This window comes from Dendropsophus ebraccatus, chromosome 8 (genome assembly GCF_027789765.1).
Source record: "Dendropsophus ebraccatus isolate aDenEbr1 chromosome 8, aDenEbr1.pat, whole genome shotgun sequence".
Lineage (NCBI taxonomy): Eukaryota > Metazoa > Chordata > Amphibia > Anura > Hylidae > Dendropsophus > Dendropsophus ebraccatus.
The window spans coordinates 61,769,325-61,790,314 of record NC_091461.1 but is presented as its reverse complement, the minus strand read 5'-3'; the positions used below and the strand labels follow the sequence as shown (position 1 = coordinate 61,790,314).

General features: G+C 42.6%; 1 protein-coding gene across 4 annotated transcripts in view; it reads right to left on the bottom strand.

Moving 5' to 3' along the window:
- PALD1 (phosphatase domain containing paladin 1) overlaps positions 1-20,990 on the bottom strand; it is a 189,198-nt gene that overhangs the window by 132,793 nt on the left and 35,415 nt on the right. Inside the window, exon 1 of one of the 4 annotated variants that reach the window (XM_069980558.1) lies at positions 6,348-6,649. The exons of the other annotated variants lie outside the window; for them this stretch is intronic. The gene's annotated coding sequence lies outside the window, so the exon portion shown is untranslated. Of the gene's footprint in view, positions 1-6,347; positions 6,650-20,990 lie in introns of those variants that run through there. 4 annotated transcript variants of the gene reach the window in all.

Genomic DNA, 20,990 nt, shown 5'->3' with positions numbered 1-20,990 from the left:
GCTGTATTCTCTACCTGTAACACCACACAGCACACTGTATTCTCTACCTGTAACACCACACAGCACACTGTATTCTCTACCTGTAACACCACACAGCACACTGTATTCTCTACCTGTAACACTACACAGCACACTGTATTCTCTACCTGTAACACCACACAGCACGCTGTATTCTCTGCTTGTAACACCACACAGCACACTGTATTCTCTACCTGTAACACCACACAGCACACTGTATTCTCTACCTGTAACACCACACTGTATTCTCTACCTGTAACACCACACAGCACGCTGTATTCTCTACCTGTAACACCACACAGCACGCTGTATTCTCTACCTGTATTGCTGATATTGGAATAAAGTAAAGAACTTTTTTTTTCCTTTTCATTTCCACATACATATTATGATTAAGCATCTGTTATCTTTGAAGTTGAGCCCCACAATAAGGCTCTGATCCTCTCTGCCATTTAGCATCATTTACTTGTGTTACTGCATAATTTTTGTGAATACGCTGCAGTACTGCAATGCCACTCCAACATGTGTGAACACAGCCCTAATTTCACTGCACACTTCTGCACAATCAGAGAAATCCGTGCAACACCTGCTTCTGGCCGGTCAGAGATGGTGGATCACTCAGGGGATTGGGGGATCCAGCCAAGCCTCCTGTGACATCACACCCTGCCCCGTCTGCATCATCAGCCTGATCTCAGCAAGCAGACACAATGTGAGACAGTTCAGCGCCTGCAAGCCCTATATTGCAGCATATCTACAGCACAAAACAAGACTAATGTACCAGCATCAGCCTACCACGGAGAGAGGAGACGCAGGCTAAGACATTTTAAAGGTAAAGCCCCTCCAAAGAAAAGAGGCCCTAGCAGCCTCCAGCCTCTGGCACTCCAGAGAACGCACCTTCACCAGGTGACCAAGTGTGCCCCTAACCACCTCATCCACAGGGAGGATTTTACGCTGCGTTGATACTAAAAACCGCGCACTCCATGTGTGGTACCTGAACATTATGCTAACTAGGAATAAAGTGCTCCAGTCCCAGACACCAAGGTTTCTATATGCTCCATAGGCCCAATACGCATAGGAAAGATGGGCCAACCTGGGCCACCAGATGGTAGCGCCCACCCTGTTGTACACCTCTGTATAGGAGCCAGTTCACACTGAGTAAATGTAGCGTCTCTATGGGTATAAACCCACACACCGTATATGCAGCGTATTTACTGCTGCGATACGCAGCAAATACGCAGCAAACACGCAGCAAAAACGCAGCAGATTAGATCTAAATAACTGAACACAGCATCAAATCTGTACCAACAAATCTGCTGCGTATTTGCTGCGTATTTGTTGCGTATCTGCTGTGTATACGGTGTGTGGGTTTGTACTCTATAGGAGGGTTTGCGTGTCTCCGCTCAAAGAGTTGACATGTCAATTGTTTGAGCGAAGGCGCGCAAGCCCTCCCATAGAGTCTCCATTTGATACTGAGGCAGGCGGGATTCTGCGGTGGAGCTCTACACCGAATTCTGCCAAATTAAAGGCACAATGAAGCAGAAAATGCCTCCTCAAACTTCAAGGGGATCCTAATAGCTTGTAAGCACCCAGAGTGGTAAAACAATGTTTGCAGGGCAGACTTATAAACTGAGGTAGTAAGGCATTGCGCTGATGAGGGCCTGTTAGACTGTAACAGGACTTTATATACCTGCAGATTTGAAAATAAAATAATAAGTAACATGGCTAATATACTAAAAGGAGGACTGGCCCCACTGATGTATTTCATAGGGGGGCATTATGGTCTCTTTTATTCCACTGTTCCCCAACCCAATCTAAAACACTTTTTAGTAACTACTTTTATTACTTAGTAAGGGTCTGTTCACACTAAGTAAAACAGGCACAATTCTTTGACAATTGACATGCATGTGGAATTCCGCCTGTTTTACTAAGTGTGAACAGACCCTAAGACACAGATTCTTTAAGGGCCTAAATCTTCTAATATATCAGGGATATCGGTAAGGATCATAGAGATTTGCTGGTAATTGCCCTTTAAATCCTATGGACACACCTGTGCTTCAGTATGACACTTCAAAAAGTACTATTGTTACATGGAAACATAGAAGTTTGTCAGCAGAAAAAGACCTACTGGTGTATCTAGTCTCCCCTTATATTATTTGTTTTTTATTCTTATATATGTTTATACTTCAGCTGGAAGGTTCAAGCATCTACTACTCTTTCATTAAAACAACATTTTTTTGCATTGTTTTGAAAGTGTCTGTAGAATAGCGCTAAGATTTAAAAAGTTACAGCATTATAACAAATGCTGATGCCGGAAGCCCTGAGGTCCGGTCCGCACGTGCACAGTATTTTGCACACATGTGAATGGCCCCCCAGGATTGCATACAGTTGGTTGGTACCTATAAGCGCTCAGATGGGGTCACTGTATCGTGCCTCTGTATAGCACTGCGCCTCCGCTTCCTTAGCTCTCCGCTCAAATAACTGACATGTCAATTATTTTAGCGGAGAGCGATGAAAGTGGAGGTGCGCAAACCCTCCCATAGACAAACTGTGTGAGACAGAGGCAGGCGGGATTCCGCAGCAGAGAGTTCTGCTGCTTTTGGAGAGGCTTTCTATGGGAATCCCCATAGAAAACCTCTCCTGTTCTGAACAGTTCTTGTCTCGGACAGAGATGTCAGCAGAGAGAATTGTGTCAGACTGAAAATAAAACAACATTTCCTGCATGACATACAGCAGCTGATAAATACTGGAAGACTTAAGATTTTTCAATAAAAGTAAATTACCAATCTATATAAACTTTCTGACACCAGTTGATTTGAAAGAAAGCTTTTTGCTGGACAACCCCTTTAAGGATATGATATGAAATTGTAGGAATACTGTGACACACTAAGTCAGTATACACTGTGGGGGAGATTTATCAAAGGGTGTAAAATTTAGACTGGTGCAAACTGCCCACAGCAACCAATCACAGCTCAGCTTTAGGCAGTGCTGAAAGGAATGCTGAGCTGTAATTGGTTGCTGTGGGCAGTTTGCACCAGTCTAAATTTTACACCCTTTGATAAATCTCCCCCAGTTTGTTTGACACTGCCAACAATGATCATGTCAGATATTAAAGGGGTAGTGCGTCGGTAAGCAATTATTCACTAAATAACACACATTACAAAGTTATACAACTTTGTAATGTATGTTATGCTAGTGAATGGCCCCCTTCCGCGTGTTCCCCCCACCCCGGAAGTGTAGTGCTCTATACTCACCTGATTTGTGTCGACCCCCGTCCGCCATCTTGCAACAATGATGTCATCTTCGGACGGATGGACGAAGATGACATCATTGTCACAAGATGGCGGACAGGGGTTGACACGAATTAGGTGAGTATACTGCACTACACTTCCGGGTCTAGAGTGGGTGGGGGGAAACACGGGGAAGGGGGCCATTCACTAACATAACATATATTACAAAGTTGTTTAACTTTGTAATGTGTGTTATTTAGTGAATAATTGCTTACCGCCACACTACCCCTTTAATAGGATGTTTTAAAAATTTTGTTCACATGCATTGTGGTATGTTGAGCAATGACATGGTAGATCTAGAATAGAGATGAGCGAACCTGGAGCATGCTCGAGTCGATCCGAACCCGAACATTCGGCATTTGATTAGCGGCGGCTGCTGAAGTTGGATAAAGCCCTAAGGCTATGTAGAAATCATGGATATAGTCATTGGCTGTATCCATGTTTTCCCTGAAACCTTAGAGCTTTATCCCAAGTTCAGCAGTCCCCGCTAATCAAATGCCGAACGATCGGGTTCGGATCGACTCGAACCCGAACCCGGTTCGCTCATCTCTAATCTAGAACCATTAAGTTCAATGCATTCGTTTATAGAGACTCTTTCATCTCCACAATATACTTTCTCTCACTTACACTGCTTACACATCACTGAATTCTAATAAGTATCACAGCCTCTGGTTTGCAACTTCCTTGCAGCAAACACTTTTAAAGCTCTGCAAAATAGAAACCTGCTTGCATCATTCAGTGATTTCCTGAAAATACACCTTTCCGAGGCAGCTTATCAGAACTATACTGCAACATCCTGGTTTGGCTTGTTATATATGCATTCTGTTTCTTCCATAAGACCTCACTGACCACTTCTTCATTCATGACAATGTCCCCAGCTTTCTTGTCTAGAGCACTGTTCATAGCCACAGAGCTGTGACAGTGGTGCAGTACATCTGTAAGCTGTTCATGCCTTCCTTCCCTAGCTCTAACAGCTGGTGACATACTGTATACACTGCACCACATGCCCTGGTACGTGACTGCAGCATTAGGTTGTAGCCATATGGTGCTCCATACAGCATCATATTTTGGAGATAATCCTACAAAAACAACTTTAAGTCTCATCTTAACCTCAATGGTTGCTGTATTATGGCTCAATACTACATATTAATGTTCATTTTAGAAATTAACCCCCTTTGGTTCTGCCGTACCGAAGTAAGATCAGTACAACTACACATGGCTATTATATCTGCAATAATGCTAAAATGCGGTAAAACTATTCAAAACATGTTGGGGCTTTATCTGGCATTTTTTCATTTTAGCGTAAATTAATATAGGCCTTTTTTTCTATGGTTTTTTTTTTACCATTACAAAATCTTGATTCTATATCACGCTAATCCAGGATAAAAAAAAAAACAAAAAAAAAAAAACATGCATATAGACATGAGATATTGGGGGTAAAAACTTTTTTGAAAAATAAAACAAAAAACGCTAAACACAGGCCCTGCTGCAACTTAAAAAAAATTGCAAGCGTAATAGAAAACGGTGTAGCAAAAAATTCAGTGCATAATACTATATATAATTTTGTTTTTTTTTAAGCACAATCAGAGTTTCGGTTGATGAACCAGTCCTTTCCCACTTCCCCCAGTCTCCAAGATAAAAGGATGAGTGAAGAATAAAGGATAGGGTGTAGAGTTTCAGCACAGGGAAGGGTGACAGGAGGAAATACACAGCCACAATAGCTAATGCAGGGGGTGGGGAGGGTTATAAAGGGGGTTTGTAAGTAGTGGGCAGTATTCAGTGTGGGAAAACTTTCAGGCTGATTTGTACAAGTATTCTAAAGCATGTGTTCCTGATCTTGCTGTGTACCCCAGCTTAAGCAACTTGCAAAACTAACTTCATTAGCACTGCATATCATTTAACCCCCTTCCTGCTGGTTGCAAATACTACACTACAAAGTAACAAACAACTGCGAGAAGAGCGACGAAAAGTCATTGTTGTTTAAAACAAGAGAAGCAAAAATTGGAATGAAGATGTTAAAACAGATTAGGCAAGCTTCTGGAAGGGGAGCAGCGAATTAACATTGTGCTTTTCCAAGTCATGACCCAAGTTCAAGAGAATAAATAATGAGTGACATTTCTGCTTTGCCTTTCCATAGAAGCTTGGTAGCAGATGGAAACTTTAATAGGTCTGTGATGGATCGCTGGCCTCCTAGGAAGACCAGGGCGAAAATATAAAAAGAAAAAAAAAATTCTCTGCAATAACAATTTAATTGTGTATATATAGTGTGAACAGTTGGTTTAGTACATATTCCTCTAGACCTTATATGTGCAGGCCCAGTAAAGCTTTCTCCATAGTGTGCACTAAAGTTAAACTCTATAAACGATAAAATAAATGTTTCATTTAACAAAATTTTTGAAACTACTAAACAACTAAAACGTGGAGTAAAAGAAAACCAGGTTTAAAATAGATGGTGCCTGGAATTCACTGTATGAGACAGCTCAGAGCTATGATGTGATTCCTTTCTACATGTACAGATGGCCTGGATAACAATAAACACATGTGCTCAGGACTGTATAAATGCTGGTCACATTGCACTCAGGGTATCAGATTGGGAAGACTGCAGCTGTGGTACAACTGTTGGAGCATTAGCGGGAATATATTAATATCTATGCACAATAAAGGTCATGCAGTCTGCTGGATGTCTTTTCTGAAAGTAGGGCATTTATAGCAGCGATACTTAAAATATGTTCTGTGCCTGTAACCCAATGACTGACAAGTCAAAGTGCATCAAACTTTGTGCCTATGCTGAAAGCATATACGCCATATATGTGACTGATGTGTCAACACTTTTATAGGCGTTCAATCCCTAATAAGCAAACATTGTACATCTCTTGTATAAACTGGGAATAAACTTTGTTGCCAACTATACAGATCTAGTGGGTTACATGGCGCAAGCTTCTGATCAGTACCAGGTTTGTTATAATGTTCTAGTTCCCTGTGTAATGTGTGTCCAGGTACTGCAGAAATAAAACAAATAAGTGAACAGATACTTGTCAGCAATACCTGATATCCAGCCGCCCAGCTGTTCATTCAGCTTCCTCCCAGTTCTGCAAACAAGGCTTAAATGAAACGTAAAAACCAGGAAATGGAAATAAAATCTTCCTTTATCTCAAAGGATTTCAAAGCCCCTCATGCCTGATCCATGCAGCAACTGCACACCAGTGCCCCAGTCCCAAGTATCTCACAAGTTTCCTTCAAAGGAGTAACTGGGGGCTGGGCAGGGAGGTAGCAAAGCTTTCTGAGAAGTGTTTCCCCTGCTCAGAGCTGAGCACACTGAATTAGAGTGAGAGGCTCTGCTGAAGCAGTGTATTTCCCTTCATAATAGCCTTGACTGTCTGTGTGCTGGAGGATGTGGGGGAGGGCTTACACAGAAGAAGGCCTGCTCCATCTAAGGACTCTCGCCAATCATAAGGCATGGCACTCCTGGCAGCACAAGCAGTGAATACACATGATGCTACCTACACAGCAGCAATCGCTAACTGTAAGATCCTGCACCTGATTCTGAGTTGCTGAGCTGGCCTATATGGCAGCCCTGAATTGCCTTGTAAGGCTATGTTCACATGACGTATTCTTCCAGAGTAAGGGACCTATCACGCCAACAGATATCTGACAGATTTTTGCAGCCAAACCCAGGAACAGACTATAAACAGAGAACAGGACATAAAGGAAAGACTGGGATCTATCCTCTTTTCAAATCCATTGCTGGCTTTGGCTGCAAAAATCTTTCAGATATGTTTTGGCGTAATAGGGTCCTAAGAGGCAGAAATATGAGACATGCCCTTCTTTATTGCATTGTTGGATATGAACCCCATTTACGGGTTTAGGGTGCGTTCACACCTACAGGATCCGCAGCAGATTTGATGGTGCAGATTTGATGCTGTGTTCAGTTATTTAAATGAAATCTGCTGCGGATCTGCTAAGTGTGAACGTACCCTTAATCCGCATATTGGCCATCCAACACGTTTTATGCATAGAACACGCATAGATTATGTGACATCTCATTTGGTTCCCCTTTAAGCGAATGTACCACTAGGTATATCGCTTGGTGTTCTTTTTACATGGAAATACTGACACTGGTGCCTCACCCCACTGCCCCCCAAAGATTTTACAGCTTGCTGCACTTCAGGAGCTCAGGAAAGCCTCTTTCATTCTTTACACTATAGAATAAAAACACTTTTCTACACAGACGGATACATTAAAGGTACCATGTCTCTCCTTGTGCTAACAGCTATCTTGTGTTGTGTTTACACAGATTTATCTGACAGATTTTTTAAGTCAAAGCCTTTGCAAATCCATTCCTGGCTTTGGCTTCAAAAATCTGTTAGATAAATCTGTGTTTAAAAACACCATAAGGGTCCTATTAGATAAATTTGAGGTCTATTTACACAGAAAGATTATCTGACAGATTATCTGTGTGTAATAGAACGTGAACGATGTCGGCTGACCGCTGCAGTCGTTTGTCTTTCAACATGTTAAAAGACAAATGGCTAATATATCGAGATGAGCGAACCTCGAGATGATCCGAACCCGAGCTTTAGGCATTTGATTAGCAGTGGCTGCTGAAGTGTGATAAAGCCCTAAGGCTATGTGGAAAACATGGATATAGTCATTGACTGTATCCATGTTTTCCAGACAACCTTAAAGCTTTATCCAAGTTCAGCAGACACCGCTAATCGAATGCCGAACGTTCGGATCGACTCGAACCCGAACCCGGTTCGCTCACCTCTACTAATATAGCATTGATATGCTGCCGTCGCTCAGTGGAATAGGCAGACAGACAAGATTGGAAAAGAGGAGAAATCTCAGGCTTTCCTTTATGACCTGATCTCTGTTTATAGTCTAGATAATCTTTCTGTGTAAATGGACCCTTAGGGTGGTATTACACGGAACGATAATCGGCCGAATTGGCCCGATTCGGCCGATTATCGCTCCGTGTAATAAATGCAACGATCAGCCGATGACAACGATCATCGGCTGATCATTGATATAGGTTAGAACCTATTTTCGTCGGGCGCCGACCGCGCACCGCTGCGTGTAATAGCGGTGCGTGGCCGGCGACTAACGATATACATTACCCATCCACGTTCCAGGGCTGCTCCTGCCGTCCGCTTCTCCCTGCGTCCCGCGCGCGCTCTAGCGTCACAGAGGCCTGTCAGCTGATAGGCCGCTCAGCCAATCACAGGCCGCGGCGGTCCCGGCCTGTGATTGGCTGAGCGGCCTACCAGCTGACAGGCTGCTGTGACGCTAGAGAGCGCGCGGGACCCCCGGGAGAAGCGGACGCAGGAGCAGCCCTGGAACGTGGATGGGTAATGTATGCCAGTTTAGCAAGGGCTGCAAGGACATCGGTAACGATGTCCTTGCAGCTATTGTCAAACGATTATCGGGCCGTGTAATAGGTCCAGTAAACGAGCAACGATCTAGCAGATCGCTGCTCGTTTACAGGTATTATCGGGCCCTGCTCGGCCCGTGTAATACCACCCTTACACGAGAAGATTATTGGCCAATATCAGCAGACAGTCGTTTCATGTAATAGGACCTTTAGGCTGCAGCTTTCAAGAAAGCCAAAGGCAACAACGCTAGAAAATAATAATCTTTGGCAGTTTTTCTGGCGTTTTTTTGGAGGTCTGAAAAACGCCACAAAAAATCTGTGTCTGAGGGCACTGAATTTATATTTAGAAAAACAAAGCGCTGTAAAGAATTGCTGACCTATTAAGATAAAAAAAAAAAAAATCGAAAATGTATCTACTCTTCCCTGCCCTACTGCATCACCATTAACAGATTTACCATCCAACGTCATATAAAACTCTACAATTATAAAATATAAATAAATATAATAATATGTTACCGCTCAACTATGCCATGATATCCCATCAATGTTTAATTGTGTGGGTCCAACCTATGAGATCTTCACAGTGTATGGACAGAAGGAACTGTGGTGCCAGAGGAAGAGAGCTGGACAGAGTCTCCCATGACCAGGTGGTTTGCAGAGAATACTGGCCTACCAATACTGGCCAATTCTAATCATTAGGACTGTTTTGCAGTTCCTACTTAATACCTGGCTGGAAGTGATGCTGCATCAGGGACAAACAAAAGAGGCCTCTTTGCAGTACAATGGCCCTTTCAAACTAGTCGTTGTGGTAGGAAAACCACTTTAAACAGATCCAGAGTTAAGTTTTTTTGGTCTCAGAGATGCATACGTTAATGCTCCCCACATACTGATCAATCATCTAGACTATGATGTTTTGTAATTAATGCAATATTAAAAATACCTGAACCTTTCTATATAAGGAATCCAAGCTGAACCTATGATCCATGAAGCTGGGTGGATATTGTTTAATGCAAACAGACGCCCCACCCTGTATTATCCCATCACAGACAGCTCACGTGATTGTTTTCAGACATAATATGCTATAAAATATAAAGCTGCAACACTCGCAAGGCAATGGTTTATTTACACCCATATTGTGCTGCAGAATGATTGCAATTGATAAAGACTTTAATCTTTTGCCATTAATTTATAATTATTATGGGAAGAGCCCGCCTCCCTGACTCTTCAGCAGCTGCTGCTAGGACAATAAAACAAAGGCATTTATGCTCTAACATTGCCAGTGGCTAAAGGATTTCCTTTAAAGCCAAAAGCATAGAACAGGGGTGTCAAACTCAAATACACACTAGGCCAAAATAAAAAATTTGGACAAAGTTGCAGGTCAAGCTTGGTATTTATTAAAAAATGTGCACAATTGAGGAGGTTTTTCATTCTCATCAGATGTAACCAACGTTCATGAAAAGGCATAAATTAATGGGGAAAAAATAAATAAATAAATATTACCTTGGCTTAAGAGTAACTTGGTTTAAGATCTATTTGGTTTGAGAGCTCACAGTTTTTCAAAATTGTGACTTGGTTTAAGAGCATTGCTTTGGTTTAAGAGCTCCCTGTACTGGGTAGAAGGGGGAGTGGAGGAGGGGCATGGTCTGCATAGCAGGGTCTACAGCACTGTACTGTGACCCAGGAAGTGTCTCCCTCACCCTCCGAATCATGGCAAATCCACTTCAGGCTGGGGCTTGCATCAGGGGACAGGACTGTGGAGGTAATCTCCTCATAGCTGTAACCCCTCTCTCCCTAGACAGAGAGTGCTGCATGTATGTGCCCACATATGTCCTGCTCATTCTTTCATGCTCCCTGCAGTCTTTGTCCGCCCTTGTGTTTCCCATCCTCTCCATTACTGTACAGTGACTTATAATATCACATATTCTGCTATTTCTGAATGTTTGTTTCATTTGTTTTACATGTTATTCAGAATTATAAATCATTATTTTTGGGGTGTGGAACCAATTGTCTGCATAGCAGTGATTTTTTTTACGGGAAAATTTGCTTTGGTTTAAGAGTGGATTTGGATTACAAGCACAGCCCCAGAACGAATTATATATATATATATAACTGCAGCACTCTAGACTTCGTGACAAAGAAAAGTAAAGTTTATTCCATAAGAAAACACAAGAAAAAGCAGCAACGTTTCAGCCCTTCGGACCTTTCTCAAGCTGGTCACCACTGGGAAAGGGAGGATATAAACAAAGGGGAGAAGTGGTGCAGCTCACAGGTCTAAGTGCAAATGACTGAGGTTAAAATATATAGTCTGCCCCTACCTATAGTGGCATATGAGTACCAAGAAGTGTAAACAAAAATTATATAGTCCTCTAAGTCACAGCAGCCCTATGTGATATAGTATTGAAACATAATAAAATAACAATATAAAATGCTAATTTAATTAGAATATATAAAATCACATATAATGATCATGGAAACAATAAAGTACAATAAAAGATACTAGTAAAAATGCCGCCGGGCCCTGGCGGGAAAATAAATAAATGAATATTTGGATACCAGCACTGCGGGTTAAGTCTGTAATGGGTGATGTCCGAACAGCAATAGGCAGAGTAGCTATAGATATAATAGGCAGCTATGTGCCACGGAGCTTGCTGTGTACAGTAGTTCAGATGCTGTCACGTAGTTGTGGCAGTTTGTGCTCCCCAAGGTAGCAACCTTGTATCAATCAGCAACAATGATAGCAATCCATAGATAGTCTATAACCAACAGTAGAAAATCACAAACTGTAGATCACAAACTGCAGGATTCTTAGTCATAAGCTGCTGCCAAAAACTGCTCTGGAGACATGAGCCTGATGAGTATCTGTGGTATGTCAGTATACTGGTACTGAAATGGCTGGGATTGCTGAGATCTGTAGTGTGTTTGTCAGTATACCAGTACTGGAATGACTGGGATTACTGGGATCTGTAATACTACAGTGCCAGTCCAAGTACATTCTACAGACACATGCTTATTTGTCTAGGGTGGAGGTTGTGTAGTAGTAAAGAAAGCGTCTGGTGTCTGTGACACCTCTCACCCGTCCCGATGCCTGTGCTGTGCCACTGATGAAGGAGTGAACCTGACACTCTGAAACGCGTATGGCTAAACATTATGCTCCTACACATGTGTAAGAGCAAGTCCTGTACACCATTTTAACTATTGGGGCCCCATTCAACATATGCCATTTTCTCCAAACAAACTGCTGGTTATACCTGAATATTGCTGCATCAGAAACTGACAAAAAGAGGACGGTGAGAACATCCAGAGCACGGCCGCGCAGAGTGTGTGAGCTGCTCCTGCCACTACACAAGGACGCATTGCCACAGGCTGGCCCTGATCGCTTCTGCTGCTGTATCTCCATCGGGACGGGTGAGAGGTGTCACAGACACCAGACGCTTTCTTTACTACTACACAACCTCCACCCTAGACAAATAAGCATGTGTCTGTAGAATGTACTTGGACTGGCACTGTAGTACTACAGATCCCAGCAATCCCAGTCATTCCAGTACTGGTATACTGACAAACACACTAAAGATCCCAGCAATCCCAGCCATTTCAGTACCAGTATACTGACATACCACAGATACTCACCAGGCTCATGTCTCCAGAGCAGTTTTTGGCAGCAGCTTATGACTAAGAATCCTGCTAAAAATCTACAGTTTGTGATTTTCTACTGTTGGTTATATGGATTGCTATCATTGTTGCTGATTGATACAAGGTTGCTACCTTGGGGAGCACAAACTGCCACAACTACGTGACAGCATCTGAACTACTGTACACAGCAAGCTCCGTGGCACATAGCTGCCTATTATATCTATAGCTACTCTGCCTATTGCTGTTCGGACATCACCCATTACAAACTTAACCCGCAGTGCTGGTATCCAAATATTCATTTATTTATTTTCCCACCAGGGCCCGGCGGCATTTTTACTAGTATCTTTTATTGTACTTTATTGTTTCCATGATCATTATATGTGATTATATATATTCTAATTAAATTAGCATTTTATATTGTTATTTTATTATGTTTCAATACTATATCACATAGGGCTGCTGTGACTTAGAGGACTATATAATTTTTGTTTACACTTCCAGGATATAAACAAGTCTACTGTTATTCTTGGCAGACAAATGGTAATAGATAGGTACAAGGAGAAGTAAAACAGATGGCGTTCTTAGCATACAATTGCTATGGCATAACAAGTATAGGTAGGTAGACAACAGGGTAAATTAAAAAGATTAAGAATAGTGTTGAGTGGACTTGTCAAACTGTTTGGGTTCAGCAACGTTCTCTTAACCCAAACACCTGGTATTTGACTTCCAACGGCTGGAAAAGTTGAATGCCACTCTAGAGAGCAAAGATACAGCCATAAACGGCAATAGGAGGCAATACTTACCAATAGTGCTGTGTGATCGTAACATATGGTCCTGGCACTGTGTGAGAGCGGTGTATGGTGTTCCCAATGCTCTGTAATAGGAGACGCATTGCCAGTATATATTGCTGGTCTAGTTATAAGGGGAACTTTCTGTTCCATAAGGTTTGTAAAGAGGATACAAAAGATGTATGGGGTCCAATGTACTGGCGGTATGTACCGCTGGACCAGCTCTAGTAGATTAGTTCTTAGTGAGCCAGATATAACTATACTCTCTCTGCAAGCCAGAGCATAATAAGGAGTACATGGTGAACTACAGTGTCAATGTTGTAGGGAAATCTATCAAAATCCACAAAGAATGCCTGCCTTGAAATTTAACCATAAGGAGATCATGTGACACTTGGTGTGTAATGTACAGAAACAAGACTGTTTGGCTGGATTGGTATTTCCTATGCATTGCAATGGAAAACTGCATGCCTTGGGCAGTGGGATCGGCAGTGTAGACATGGCAGGGGGTGGCAGAAGGTGTGTATTCTTTTTTATAATGCCGTCCTCAGCTGGGCACTTTTAAATCCATACTTTTCTCATCTGAATACCTCTTAAAAACACAAAAAGATGGCTCCTCCACAAATAATGACAAAGTAATGACAAAGGCATGGCAGCAGGATATGAGCATCAGACAAACACGTGTTGCTTCAATACCCCAGGGTACAATTTCTATTGTGTCAATGGAAGGTGAAGACTACACGCTTCCTACATTTTGCACTAAAAATATTTGTCTAGCCATGTAAGGGCACACAAACATTACAAAGCCCCTACTCTTTAACACTAAGAAATTAGGTGTAGCTTGCAGCAAACAAATACTGCAAATTGTCTCTATCGTGGTCACCATTCAGTGTTACAGAAAAGCTATGATCCATGGAATTTTTCTTTTGCAGTAAATATGGATAAACTCAGTGATGAACAACTAGAAAGTGAGTAATACACTCCACAACATTGAAACTGCAACACGAAGAAGGAAAAGTGGTATAATTATGGAAAACATAGAATCGATGGGCATGCTAATAATATGCATATGATTGAAAAATATTCAACATTTCTATTCAGTACAGCATAGGAGCTACACACGTGTACATGCACTTACATGCCTTGGCAAAGAGGTTCATAAAGGTTATCTGAGAAGTGTTCCTATTAAATGTATTTTGGCACGCAAAGCTTTAGGAAATGCTGCTGGGATTTCCATTTGCAGTTGCTGACCAACTACATAACAGATTTGCTTGATGGAGACACTGCAGGCCATGGCAGCATGCTTAGGCTGCACAGGTTGCTTAGGGCCCTATTACACGGGACGATTATCATGCAAAAAATTGGTAAATTGTTCGAACTTAAACGATAATCGTTCTGTGTAATTGTAGGCAACGATCGAAAGATCGTTCATATGTCGTTCATCGTTGATTTACATCTGAACCTAAAACTATTGTTAATCGTTCGCTGTAATTCCACATTCGTTCACTCAATTTTCACGTTTTTTCACTAATCGTTCAGTCTAATAGCACATTGTTCATAGTTTTTTCTGGGTTTAGAAGGAATAAACGATCATAGTAACGTTAGCAATAACGATCATAGTGACCATTGTAACTAGCCATTATTGTTCTTTGTAATATGGTGAACGATTTCAGGTTAACGATAAAAAATCTTGTTTGTGATCGTTTATCGTTAGTCATTAATCGCTCAGTGTAATAGGACCCTTACAGTAGTCCGAGCAACTTGTTGCCTGATGTTGTTGTGTTTAAAAACCTTCTTCTGGGACAGTGGATAAATGGGTGTACTGCTGGTTTTACGACCATACATGAGCTGTTAGTATACCTGGAATCAGTAGTGGATTATAACAGGTCCAAACATATATATTCTTTCAGTGGTGTATTGTCTCCTGGCTACAGTTCTGCCATAATTTGCAAAAGACCGCAGCCAGGAGACAATTCAGTAACATTAGAGAATGACCCTTACATGTGACTATAAGGTCACCATAGGTCCTGTGCAGTCTGCAATATGGAGAAGGAAGTATAAAGCTACAGGTATGTGGAAAAGGGACTGGTAAAAGTGTATGTGGAAAAGTGGGACCAGTCTGGGATGGGGACAGGGGGATAAAGAGTGACCAGCCTAGGGTGGGAGCCGGAGGATACAAGGTGACCAGTCTAGGATGGGGCAGGAAAACACAGGTTGACCAGTCTGAGATGGGGGCAGGGGGAACAGAGTAACCAGTCTGGGATGGGGCAGAAGGATACAGGCTGACCAGTCTGGGGTGGGGGCAGAAGGATACAGACAGTAGGGGATTATAATAGCTCCTGGGGGGCACATGGCCACCCAAAAAGACTTTTATTTTCAGTGGTGTATTGTCTCGGGGCTACAGTTCTGCCATGATTTGCAAAAAATCACAGCTTCTTTAGCGCAATTTTGCACAAATCAGATCATCATGATATTATCTATCCTGTACTATGAGCACCATGCTAGTGCTACCATAGTTACAGTGGGGGGGGGGCAGGCTTGGCAGACAGCCCGGGGCCTATGGTAAAGTTAATCCGCCCCTGGATACAGGGTGACCAGTCTAGGGTGGGGGCAGAAGGATACAGGGTAATTAGTCTAGGATTGGGGCAGGAGGATACAGGGTTATCAGTCTGGTGTGAGGGCAAGAGGATACAGGGTGACCATCCTAGGGTGGGGGCAGGGGGAAAGAGGGTGACCAGTCTGGGATGGGGGCAGAAAGATACAGTCTAACCAGTCTGGGGTGGGGGCAGGAGGATACAGGGTGACCAGTCTCAGGTTAGAGCAGGAGGATACAAGGTGACCGGCCTGGGCTGGGGGCAGGTGGATGTGTCTGGGGTGGGGGCAGGAAGATACAGGGTGACCAGTCTGGGGTGGGGACAAGGGGATCAGCCTGGGTTGGGGGCAGAAGGATTCAGGGTGACCAGTCCATGTTGGGGGCAAGGGGATATAGGGTGACTAGCCTAGAGCGGGGGCAGGAGGCCACAGGGTCACCAGTCTAGAGTGGGGGCAGGGGGATACAGGGTGACCAGTCTGGGGTGAGGGCAGGGCGATACAGGGTGACCAGTTTTGGGTGGAGGTAGGAGGATACAGGCAAGGCCGCTTTAACCAGAGGGCACATGGTGCACGTGGATCGGGTCACTGGTTAAAGGTATTTTAGTCCAATATACCTATATATCATCCCAAGATATATATACTTACTCTTATAATTGTATAACCAATATTACTGGTTTCAGCATGTTTTAGCATGATTCAATGCTGACAGGAAGTTAAAAACAGAAGAACTACAAAATGTGTATTGTCTCCAGCTCCTCCATTTTTCTCTAGCGTCTAGACCAACAGATCATTTTTGAGGATATACCATACAAAGAACACCTGTGATAATACTTGATGCACTGAGTATAGTTATATCATCTATGAAAACATGACCTTTTGGTGGCCATGAGTAATGGAAATGAGAAGCACTGCTCTAAACAATGCATCTTTATTTGGACATTTAGAGAGGTGTTCATTTAGCATGCTGTTTACAGCGGAATTAAATACAGCAGGTGTTGCAACCTCACTGATGTGCAATAGTCTGCAGTGAAATGAGAAGTTCTATAACCCTAACCCTAACTACCTTCAGACTCTCATCACAATCTACTAAACACTGTAAAGAAACACACACTGATCTTGAGAGAATAAAAAAAGCAAGACAAATGCGTTCTAAGTTTAGCTTTACTCCCACCTAATGGCAAAAACTAAAATAGCAATAAATAAGGAAAAAAATCATAGTGTTCTTAAAATTGTTCCATGGGTCAACAAATTACTCTAAAGTAATAAAAAAAAACAACTAACACATAACCTCATAATTCAGTCCCTGAACACTGATGTAAGGAATGACAGCTACAGAATAGGGGTAGTAATTGCAGTTGAGGAGCACATGTAGCTACACTAGGTAAAAGCAGCTGCCTGCGAGCTGTACATTTAGTACATTAGAGCAAAAAATGCACAATCCAGTTGGCTTGCATTGTGGTTGTGTTGCAGTTGGCCATATACAGTAATTACTTCTGAAAACAGCACATACTCACCTACCTGGGTGCCTTGGGGCTTCCCCTGTCAATACCTCAGCTCCCTGCTGGTCACAATGGCTGCTGCTTCAGAGATGGACCAATCTTAGCTGTGATGGCCCACTCAGCCAATCAATGACAGAGACAGGACACCTCTTAGTAAAACCTGTTGTCATCCACAAGTGTTACCCAGCTGCCCGGTCACAGTCACTGCTTTACCTCCCCGTGACCAGGACTAGGCTTCTTCATGCAGTCATCCTTCTGCTTCTATTTCTTCGGCTGCAGATCCTGGTCTGACCCGTAGGGACCGTGCACATTGTCTGGATGCAATTTAAGGGACTAGTGCATGCATCCCCAATGTGTCCTCCACTTGTTCCTGCCTGCCACTATCTATTTAAAGAGGCACTGTCACATGAAAAACTTTTGATGTGTCACAGAGACATGCGGGTATAAGAGAACCCAACAGCATCCAGTAATTTAGCAATAGTTCAAAGCTTTATTGTCCAAATACAGCTTTTTTAAGACTATGCCAACAATGTTGGTCTTAGTTAAAATGTTGGTGTTAAGTAAGTCAACCTAGAGATGGCATATAGAAGAGAAAATGTCTAGGCTATTTTCACACACATTTTTTCTGTCAGTCTTTTGGTCAGTTTTTTCAACCAAAACCAGGAGGGAGTTGAAAACACAGAAGCTGTGCAAATCTTTCCATTACAATTTTGCATTGAGTTCTACTCCTGATTTTGGTTAAAAAAAATACTGACCAAAAGACAGACAGAAATAAAAGTGTAAACTTAGCCTTTGGCTAGGGTCACACCAGCCCTTTGCTTCAATTCTGTTTCTCTTTTCCATTTTACCAACAGAGAAACATAAATCAGCAAATCCGTTAAACTCCCTGTTTATTTAAATTTTTTGTGCTCATTTTCCATCAGTTATGCTTAGTTTTCATCCAACCTGTCAGCGTTTTTTGTCCATCCAAGAACAGGTTTTTTTTTTTTTTTTTTTTTACAGTATAATAGTCAATGATGACGGATCTAAACGTATTTCTGTTCAAGTTTCTTGTCCATTTGCAAGTTATCTGTCATCATCATTTTTTTTCACTGAGCATGCGCAAGAGGACAAAAATCAGGAAGGAATATAAATGGATATGCAAGCGTATGCCGATAGAAACAAACAGATGTACAAGGTGCTTTTTTTTTTAAAATCAAAATAGGAATGGACCAAAAAAAAAAATAGAATAATTTTACAATCCATTTGCGCATATGGATGAATACCTTCATGAACGAAGACAAAGGCAGATGTGAACTCATGCTTACACATCTATCAAGATGCACCTTATTTATCAACACCCATGACCAGGAGGTAACATCAGGAATAATGTCAGAACTATACTAGTCAAATGCCAGAACAAGAGTGGGAACATCTGAACCAGAATAGAACGAGAAGCATAAAAACCAAGGAAACACATATGATATAAATTGTGGTGACATCCCAATGAAGCATGAGAAGTAGCCATCACAGGTGAAAGTGGGCAGCAGCCGTCTATTTAAACCTGGTGTCGTCAGATAACATGGGATGCTAGTAACCTGATTGGCCCAGCATCTCTATTCTCTGATAGGTTAACCAGCCCTGCTTTCAACAAGACTAAGGCTATGTTTACACGGGGTAAGAGATCGGCCGTTCCCTGACCCCGGGTGATCTTTCCGGCCGCAGTGTTCTGATACGGGCGCATCAGTGCGCGCCCGCATCAGAATTTCCCACAGCACACAATGAAGCAAGCGGCCGGAGCCGCTTACTTCATTGTGTGAACTGACAGGGTTTCCTACGGCCGCAGAAAACTGACATGTCAGTTATTTGCAGCGCCGCATGGGATTCCGGCCAGAGCGTATACGATGTGTATACGCTCTGGCCGGGATCCCATAGAAATGTAGGCAATGTTCCACACTGCATAAAGTAAGGCCATTGTTGCCGATGGCAACAACGACCGCACTTTTACGTAGTGTGAACATAGCCTAACGCCAGAGACAGACATGAGTGACAGCAGAGACAGAGCCCTCTGCTTGTTCCAACCTAAGAACTGATCGTTCTGATTTAATTATGATCAAGATTTATAATATGATTAAAGGGGCCGTTTAATCGATCTCTTTTTGCATGGGCAAAAAAAAAAGTATACTCACCTGCCCCTGTTCCCTGTCACATTCAAAGGACATGTTACAAGGCCCGATAATCCGGGGGAAACGAGCACCGACCTGTCAGCTTAGTATTTGCTTCCCCCTCACTCCAGGCTCTGTCTGTGCTATTAAATGCACAGAAAGGGAGCGGTCAGCAGCAGGAGGGGCCGCCTGAACCATCCTTAGATCTGCAGCCACTGTTCCTATTACACGGAGTGACATGCTGAATTGAGATTTTTAAGCATGTAGAAAGACAACAATCGTCAGCTGATCATTGCCTTTCAACATGCGCTATTACACTGAACAATTATGAGGTTGAACATACGATAATTGGCCAATAAGTAAGACCAATAATCATTTAGTGTAATTGGGCCTTAAGGCTGCTCATTTAAAATCGTGCCTTCTGATTTTGACTCAACATGCAGAAAGCACCCACTCAGTCCCTGGCTGGCCTTAGTGGTTAGCTACCTTTGTTTCTGATTTGCTGAGCAATTGCTTCCTGTGTGTTAAAACTAAACCTTTGAGTAGTGATAGGAGTTGTCCGAGACTGAAAATCACTGCTGACTCCTTTGTTCAGAGAGATATAAGATGCAGCAAGCGTACTCTAGCTGCAACTTACCCATCTCACTGCAGCTTACACCTTTCTTCTCAAAGAGAATGCAGGAACCCTTGGCTGTGCAGAACATTCCTGTGAATGGGGAGGACAGGCAGTGGGCGAGAACTGATGGCCGGATGACCTTAAAGGGGTTATCCAGCGCTTCAAAAACATGGCTACTTTCCCCCTACTGTTGTCTCCAGTTTGGGTGGGGTATTGAAACTGAGTTCCATTGAAGTAAATGAAGCTTAATTGCAAACCGCACCTGAACTGGAGACAACAGTATGGGGAAAAGTGGCCATGTTTTTGTAGCGCTGGATAACCCCTTTAAGGTATAAAGTTTTTTAATTTGCACTTTTACCACCAGGGTGAGCCCTGCTACAAAGATTTTATTTGTTCAGACAACCCCTTAAATAGTAATTATTAGGTGGACCTACTCTCTACTACAGCTAGGACATAGATTGCTAATTTCTCTCCATTGTGTGACACAAAATATGTTCTTGACAGAAAATGAAGCCATGCAAATATTGTTCCTAGTTAGTAGTATCACTGGGTATATAAATGAATGCCGGCTTTATAACAATTCAAAATTATTTGTTTATATTTTACAATGCAAAAAAGCATTAGTTATCAGCACAACATAAAATAAAACCAATGAAGATGACGTCAATATTTTCATAAACATTTGCCTATGCTACTTCATAATAAAGAATAAAAAAGCAACTGTCTACTTAATTTGTGAAAGGGAACTAAATCAGCATCTGATTGTGCTGATAGGGTTCCAAGCTGGACAGTATACATCTACTGTGCAGCTTCCCGAGGCTACCAGCCATGTCTGCAGGGGAAAAAGGAGACAGCAACTAGTCATCTTACTGGGGAGCTGCCCGTGTGGGGATGATTGACAGGCAGAGAAACCTGTTAGTGGCATTTCTGTATGTCAATCATCACCACACTGTGCGCTGACAGGCAGAGAGCCGTGACTAGTTACTGGCGGCTCCACAACCAGATGACTAGTTGCCGCCCCTCTCCCGGCCTTGCACTCCGGAATAAAACT